This window comes from Scomber japonicus, chromosome 15 (genome assembly GCF_027409825.1).
Source record: "Scomber japonicus isolate fScoJap1 chromosome 15, fScoJap1.pri, whole genome shotgun sequence".
Classification (NCBI taxonomy): Eukaryota; Metazoa; Chordata; class Actinopteri; order Scombriformes; family Scombridae; genus Scomber; species Scomber japonicus.
The window spans coordinates 15,154,751-15,163,072 of NC_070592.1; the positions used below are offsets into that span (position 1 = coordinate 15,154,751).

The following is an 8,322-nucleotide window of genomic DNA, read 5'->3' on the forward strand; positions in this document are numbered from 1 at the left end:
GGGTACTACATTATGGACACAGGATTGCATTTTCTCTCCCATCACTTAAGTTAGAAGCACATTAGTCATTAGGGGTCTCTCCACAGACAGTATGAACAGGAAGAATGATTACAGCAAGCATAACCTCTGTTTTAATATTCATCAGGGTGCCTGATTACTGTTATAAGACAGATATGAAATATTACGACACTATCCTTTAATTTGGACATGCTTTTAGTGTCTTCATTTGTCTGATCAACTGTACAAAAGCCAAAGACATTGAGATTAAAATGATATAAAACTGAGAAAAGCTGCTAATGCTCATATTTGGGAAGCTCGAGCCATTGGGATTGTTGCAGATTAACTATATCACATCAACAAAATCTATAAATTAACTACTTTAGCTCTAATTTCCTAGATTAAAAGTTGTTGGTGTACACTGATATGCACCTGATCTACGCTATTAGCCCATTAATGACAGCTAAATGAGTGCAGGCGAGCACATCATACCATAAACCTACGTAATTAATCCACAGAGGAGACTACTAAACCTTAATAACTGGGCCAATTAGTTTAGTTTATGGAGGTTTTTCATACTACACAAAAAACGACAAAATGAAACTTGGCGGGTTTAGACAGAGTAGGCTATAAGAGCTCATTTTGCTCGGGAGGCAAGTCAAGGTAACAATACAGCCATGAATGTGACACAGCGGGGAACAAATAAACACTTGAGAGAGAGATTCAGGAGGAAAATGTAGGTTAATCCTTTGTACTTTTTTTCTTTTAAAAACAGCAGGTTAGAGTTTACCTTACTCCTCACACTAACATTATTCACTCCATGTGACTGTGGCGACGAGTTTGGTGGCAGTCGGTCACTCTTCCTTTCTACTGCTCCAACTTACTCAAAAAAGAAAACTGCTCTCTAGTTACGCTGCCGTGAAAGCTATAACCAAACTTATCCCACAACCCCCCCTCTCCCCACACACACACACACATACTCTCACACACACACACTTACAACGAAGTGATATAATACAGGAGGAAGTGGAGAGGAAACAGCCAACGCCAACCAACAACGCTAAAAAAAAACCCAACCATCATAATTTCTTCTAATGGTTGAAATAATCCTCTCCAAAAAACACAACATCACTCACCCTGACTTGTTCCAGGGGACGTCCGAGAGGTTTACGTCGGGTTTACCGGTAGCAGAACTTGTTAGCAGTCGGTGAATACTCCGTTATTTCAGTAGGAGAGCAGGGAGTAGTTACAGATAGTGTTTTTTCGCTCCTGTCTGCCTGTCTCTCTCCCTCTCTCTCTCCCTCTCGTCGCCTGTTCCTGCTTCCCCTCTCTCTCTCCACATCCAGCATTCCAATATGGCTGCTGCTGCTGCTGGGAGCGACGGTGGGAGGGAAGGGGGGAAAGAGGAGGGCTGACTGCTCCCTGTGAGGAAAGCCTGGCCCGCAGGTACACCCAACAGCAACCCTGCCTGATGCAAGAATGAATGGATGTGTAGGTTGAAGTTACAAGACAGAAAAAACAATGGTAATTGATCAATCGTTTTGAGTATTAAAAACAAAAAGCCAAAATTCTCTTTTTCCAGCTTCATATGTTCTGGTTTCTGTAGTCCTCCCTGTGATAGTAAACTTGTAGACTCTGAGGTGTACATTTTGGGTGTTGGGAAAGAGTGTCCACATTTCATAGAACGAACAACTAATCGATTAATCGAGAAAATAATCAACACATACTGATAATGGAAATAATTGTTATGCTGCAGGCAGCCCTAGTGTAGACATGGCGATAGAAGTAGTACCTTTTACTCTTTTATACCAACATTATTACACCACGACTAGCCTACTTATATTATTATACTATACTATCTACTACTATACTTATAGCCTACTACTTATAATAAAAATGGTAATTGCAATAATAGGCTAATAGTTATTATTATTAGTAGTAGTGGTGGTTTTATTGGTTTGTTTTTGTTATTAGTTCAAACTGCACCATATGTGTTAAATGGTTGGATTAAACTGGCCAGTTTTCGGTGAGCCAGTTACTTTGATGCAATTTGATTGAACAAAACTATATCTAGGAATATGAGCACAATATAAACTAAAATAATTAAGGGGGGAACTGACACATGACACCTTCTACAATGCCTGGGTCAAGTTGTGGTCAACTTTGGTGCAAATTCCAACAAAGACATTTTGGTGTAAATTCTAAACAAATTGCTGATCAATCAAATTGTGCACAACCAACTAACCACCCATATAGTGAACCTGTGGTTTAGGACCCCTGACGGTCTGTTCATAGAGGCAATACACAGCGCCTTTATTTTGTTAAATCCACATGGACCCTCTGCTCTTCACCTTTGATACTAGTGCGAGTGCACCTCTGTGCACATGCAGGTTTAAAGACGACACCTGGTGGACAGTAATGTAATTGCAGTGTATTTTCGGTTTACTTATGCCCTGAGGGTATGGATTTCCTTGTTTTCAGCTATAATGGCCGGAGTTTACATTAATTTTTCCATTATCCCTGATAAATAAATTCTGATGGTGAAAGTTACCCCCCAGTCTTTCCATCAGGCCAACCTTTCCAAAAAAAAACCCAAATAACCTATCCTTGTTTTTGATCCTGACTCCTCTCCGTTGTGGGGATCTATCAGACACATTTACAAGATGTACGTACCACCAAAGCACACTAGAATACACACTGAGTAGCAGTTTTGGAAAGGTTCGTAATGGTGTAATTGTGTTTTTACCATTTAAAACGTTGCAGTTATTTTTGCAGTACGAGATATGACTGTACTTTACTGATCTAGTAACATACACGCTTAAACGACATTTTACAAAGCACTAAGTGGTTTGATCATGAGATCAAATCTGAATTTCTCTTATAAGGCTTGAATGAATGTTAAAGTAGATTGTGCGCTCACTGAGTCAGAGTTTCTCTTTAAAAGGCTGCCGTGACCCGGATTCGAACCGGGGTTGCTGCGGCCACAACGCAGAGTACTAACCACTATACGATCACGGCTGGCTACGCGCTCTGTCGTACTGAGCCATACAAGATGTAAATAGGCTACTAGAATACACACTGAGTAACATTTTGGAAAGTTTTGTAATGGTGCGTTTTTACCATTTAAAATTTTGCAGTTATTTTTGCAGTATGAGATATGACACAGCCTACTGTTGTAATTAACTGATCTAGTAGGCCTAACATACGCGCTTATGTGACATTTTGTAATTACTGGGAAACAATAGACACGTATGGGGTTGATGTTGCTCATGAGATCAAGTCTGAATTTCTCTTATAAGGCTTGAATGAATGTTAAAGTATATTGTGCGTTCCCTCAGTCAGAGTTCCTCTTTAAAAGGCTGCCGTGACCCGGATTCGAACCGGGGTTGCTGCGGCCACAACGCAGAGTACTAACCACTATACGATCACGGCTGGCTACGCGCTCTGACATAACGTGTCATACAGTAACATATCGTACTTTACAGCATTTGTATGTTTAGACAAGAGAAGTTTAAGTAAATCGTGTCAGTTGTGGATGTATGTCACTGAATAAGGGTTTTTTGTGTTGTTTTTGTTTTTTTACAAGATGATGCTGTGATCCGGATTCCAACCGGGGTTGCTGCGTCCACAACGCAGAGTACTAACCACTATACGATCACGGCTGGCAATAAATTCGCCACAGCAGCACGTCATAGTAAAACTGGAGGCCGTTCCTTGAAACCCAAGCACACTCCCGTAGTAACTTATAAGGAGAACATTCTAGAACTTTACGTCATCGTTGTTCTGGAATTTGTTGTAGACTGTGATCTCATACTTTCTGTGGGATGAAATCATAGCAGCTGCGCACGATTCCCCAAGAAGACAATTCCAGCAGTGTGAGCATGTTTAATGTCTGGAGAGTCTGCTTGAAATACTGCTTTGCATTAGAGTCATTAACGTCATAGAGGATATTTTTGCTGGACAATTGTTACGCGCAACTTTATGTGCCTCGACTCTGTGTCAAAAGTCTGCCCTGATCCGGATTCGAACCGGGGTTGCTATGGCCATAACGTAGAATACTAATTAATAAACGATCACGGCTTGCCATATGTATGACAAATATGACATAGTCATCACTCATCAGTATGGCCTTACTATATAGTCGCAATATTGCCTTCATGGTGATAAGTGTTCTGTCATGGACACTATACTATTAGCCTAGCTATTATAATAAACTTAAATATGTAAACAGGCCTAAAAAATCTTTTCGTTAAGCTGTAGGCCTATTCTGTGCTCCTTTGCTCATAATTGCACCTGAAGTATGTGCATTTTGTTTGTCAGTGTTTGTTTTTTGCTATTTGTGTTGTTAATTGAATTCGAAAGATCATCATCAAGTCAAAAAATAAATATTTAGCCTAATAATGATTTGCCTGTTAAGCTGTAGACTATGGTTTGTAATTGTTCCATTATTCTCAATTCTCACGCAGACAAATTGCGTCTATTTCTCCTTTACAGCTAGATTCTATTGCAGTCTCTACAGACACATGTGGTCTCTCATCTAAAAGGCTGCCGTGACCCGGATTCGAACCGGGGTTGCTGCGGCCACAACGCAGAGTACTAACCACTATACGATCACGGCTAGCTAGTCAGGCGGACGAAAGGAAGACAACAAATTCCAAACTTTAGAGCAATTATTCATTTTATGGAATGCTTTTTTGATCTAGGTATATATCAGGTATATATGAGCAAATATCTCTTGCCTAACATTTAACTCTGTGTCTAATACCACTGTTTCTCTTGACAAATAAAACTCAAACACAAATGCAACTGCACTCTAGTGCAGTAAGTGATGTTATAGTAAGTGATGTTATAATTAAAAGATAAAGTATGGCTTGATATTAGGTAATAGGCGACTGATACATTTGGAATCCAGCAGCAGAGTAATGTGTGGTGTTTGTGTATTATATTGTATAATTATATTGTTTACTGTTATCTTGACAATGATTTTTCCTTGTACAATTTGTTTTCTTTAATATCTCAGTAAATAAACTCAAACACCTTAAAACTGAATTGAACTGAATTAAAAAGGGTGTTTCATTTACTTTACCCTGCATTGTCTTAATCAACCTTCAGTTCCCGCTGAGTCACTATGTCACAATCAAGCCCATGCAAGTGTGAACAAAGCAAATGAAAGAGTAATCCTTCTTCCCTTTGACAGACCTGGCAGAAGGCCTATAGACTCTTGGGACTGAGAAACACTACAGACAATGCAAGCCTAATTTTTGAAGTTAAGTATAAGTGAGTAGTTGATTATTCTCTGGTTCTGAAAAAAAGTTGAATAATTAACAGATGGCTGTAGGCTATATAAGGGCTGAATTTTTATTGAATTTAGGATAAATGTGAAAATAGATGCATGTACTATAAAGGCTGGATTAAAATCCATGACATCAGGTCTGCCTCGGTTGGATGTCTCTCTGCTGTTCACCTTAATCTGCATCCAGCCACAGTTTCATAATCCCTGTTTCTAATCAGGAATTGGATTCACATTTCGCAGAATTGTGTGTGTGTGTGTGTGTGTGTGTGTGTGTGTGTGTGTGTGTGTGTGTGTGTGTGTGTGTGTGTGTTTAAATCTGCATTTATGTGTGTGCATAAGAAGGTCATGGCTACGAGCATCTCTGCTTGTATTGTTTATACGTGTACTTCTGTATTGGAATGTGTATGTTACTGGGACACTGATGTCAGTGTATACAGTTATGTGTACATTTGAGTGTACATGTATCGACTGACTAAATTCATAGCATTGTAGGCTAGCATTTAGGATTAATATTTGCTTCAAACAATGGGCTATGGGGTGTCTAGTGGCCATGTTTTAAGATGCATAACATATATTTGGAACATAGCCAGTTTTTTTCTGGCTGGGGAACGTTGTTGTATATCACTCTTTGTCCTCTTTGTCCCTAGAAATACACATTTCCAAATATCACGCTCTTTATGATCATTGTTTATTTGCTATTCGTTTAAGGATGGCTATCTCTCTCAAGTACTTCCCTATGTATGTTCATTACTGTGTTTAGATTCTTATCATTTATGGGAGGTGTCCCAAATATAAAGAATAAAGAAGAACTATATAATAATAAAGAACTATCTGCAGCAACAAGAGGAAGAAGAAAGAGGCAACTGATGGAAGCCTTTAGCACCTATAGGGGCCTGATCTCAACATAATTGAGTCCATCAGAGATTACATGAAGAGACAGAAGCAACTGAGACGCCTAACATTCACAGGACAGTGGCAAGTTCTCCAAGATACTTGAATCAACCTTGCTGCCTGAACACAAATAAGTGGACTGAGGAGAATTCGTGCTGTTGTAAAGGCCCACACCAAATATTTGTAGGCACATGGAGAAGTTTTCCATCTTGTGACCAAAGAGATGTGCTGGGGTTAGATATAAACCCAGAGATGCACTGTGGAGGTGGACCACTTAGTACTTTGCAAACCAAAAGTAGGAGTTTGAATTGTATTCTGAAAACAACAGATAGGCAGTGAAGGATCTGAAGGACTGGAGTTATATGATCTGGTGAACCCTAATTAATTAATCTAACATTATAGTGAATGCACTATATAATGGCAATGTGTTTAAGTATAGCAGTACAATAAACATACAGTAGATGGCGCCATTGTATCCTTCTATGCAGCTCCCTGAACCGTAAAAGAGGTGCAGCTGCGGCGTTATTTTTTTTACCACCCGCATTACGCGAAGACCCGCCCTACTCTGCCTCTGATTGGCTAGGTTTAAGCATGAAGCGTGAGATGATTGGGTAAGGGTTAGAATATCACGGTCAGAGCCAATCGGAGGCAGGATTTGACAGAGACCAGAAAGGTAAACCACAGGACCGCAAACGTGTATGTGTGTGTGTCAGTGTGTCCGAAACCAGTGTTGAAGTTAAGACTGGAGTTTCACAGACTGAGTCAATGAGTCAGTTTAACAGATTTCTGACAACGAGCTGGACCCGATTTAGTCCTCATCGGTGTACCGTTAAAACCATCTGCCGGTGGAAATGATCCAGTTTATCTGAGGTCAGTGATTTTAAAGTTGCTATGTCAAGAATCTTGCTCGACTGGTCTCAGCAGAGACAGTCTAAATGCTGACTTCAGCTGACTTAGTGTCAGTTCGCTGGATCCGATCTGTGTTTTGAACTTTCAATGTGGAGACACAGATTTTAAAATGTAGGACTTATTATTTTTGCACTGTATGTAGCCTATTTATTTGGGATCTATAACTTTATAAATGAATCCGAGAGAAGTGTCTCGTATGACTGCAACGATTAATTGATTAGTTGCCAATTATTGAATTTTCAACTATTTAGATAGAATAGAAGATTGTTAGTCATGTTTAACCCTTACATAGTGTTCAGGGTCAAATACATTTCTAATGAGACCCTGAATATAAAAATTGATATAAAATGCATATTTTTATTTTTTGTACAGCTACACATTCAAAGGCCATCAACATTCAAACATGTTGCTCCATAAAAATGTTCTCCTGAACCATAAAATAGGCCTAGTGGTGTGTGTAAATGTCTTTCCCCCCCCGAAAATAGAACCCTTCATTAAGGACTAATCAACCATTTATCGACTGATGGAGAGTTTTGTGAATATGAATTGGTGCAGAGACTAATTATAAGTCAGAATATGAACAGTATGTGAGAGTTAAGGAAAACATTGTCACAATTCTCTGATTTCAGCTCCACCGATGTGAATATTTTATGTCTTCTTTTTGTCTTGTGTCTAAATGGTTAATTGAGAGGCCTAATTACAGTAAACTAAATATATTTGGGTTGTAGACTGTAGTGGAGAAAACAAGGCACATGAGGACTCTGTCTCTGTTATAGTTTAATCATTAAACTATAGCTTATTCTAGAATCCTCATGTGCCAAATAATGATTATTTTAATCATCATTATTTATCTTGCCATGGGTGCTCATAATACTTTTTCATTTGCCACTAAATTAGTCAGTGAGATCACAAGCTGTACTAGCTTTAATGTAATAGGCAGTTTTTGGCACAGTGTTACTGGTTTGAAACATAAAATACATGAACATTATTAAGAAGAGATAAAGTGCACCAAATGCATTTGCAACTGCATTTATTACTTCATTTGTCTACTGGTTCAGGTGATGATTGTTGCTGTTTTGTTACTAACTAGTTTAAACCCTAGTAAATGTTGTGCTGGTCCACATTAAAGGAGAGTATCACTCATTTTAATAGTTTAGACTCTTTTCATGTGTCCAAGAACAGCTCAGTAAACACTACTTCTGCTCTTTTCTGTTTTTTTTTGTTTTTGAGCA

At 38.9% G+C, this 8,322-nt stretch overlaps 1 protein-coding gene and 3 non-coding genes across 4 annotated transcripts in view; all 4 read right to left on the minus strand.

Moving 5' to 3' along the window:
- ptk2aa (protein tyrosine kinase 2aa) overlaps positions 1-1,318 on the minus strand; it is a 65,159-nt gene extending 63,841 nt beyond the window's left edge. The window contains exon 1 of the mRNA XM_053334975.1: positions 1,134-1,318. The gene's annotated coding sequence lies outside the window, so the exon portion shown is untranslated. The remainder of the gene's footprint in view (positions 1-1,133) is intronic.
- Positions 1,319-2,943: 1,625 nt separating this feature from the next.
- On the minus strand, positions 2,944-3,015 carry trnah-gug (transfer RNA histidin (anticodon GUG)). Its single transcript has one exon. It is a non-coding gene; the product is annotated as a tRNA-His (tRNA).
- A 342-nt stretch (positions 3,016-3,357) lies between these two features.
- trnah-gug (transfer RNA histidin (anticodon GUG)) lies at positions 3,358-3,429 on the minus strand. The gene has a single exon. It is a non-coding gene; the product is annotated as a tRNA-His (tRNA).
- Positions 3,430-4,543: 1,114 nt separating this feature from the next.
- Positions 4,544-4,615, minus strand: trnah-gug (transfer RNA histidin (anticodon GUG)). The gene has a single exon. It is a non-coding gene; the product is annotated as a tRNA-His (tRNA).
- Between the last annotated feature and the right edge of the window lie 3,707 nt (positions 4,616-8,322).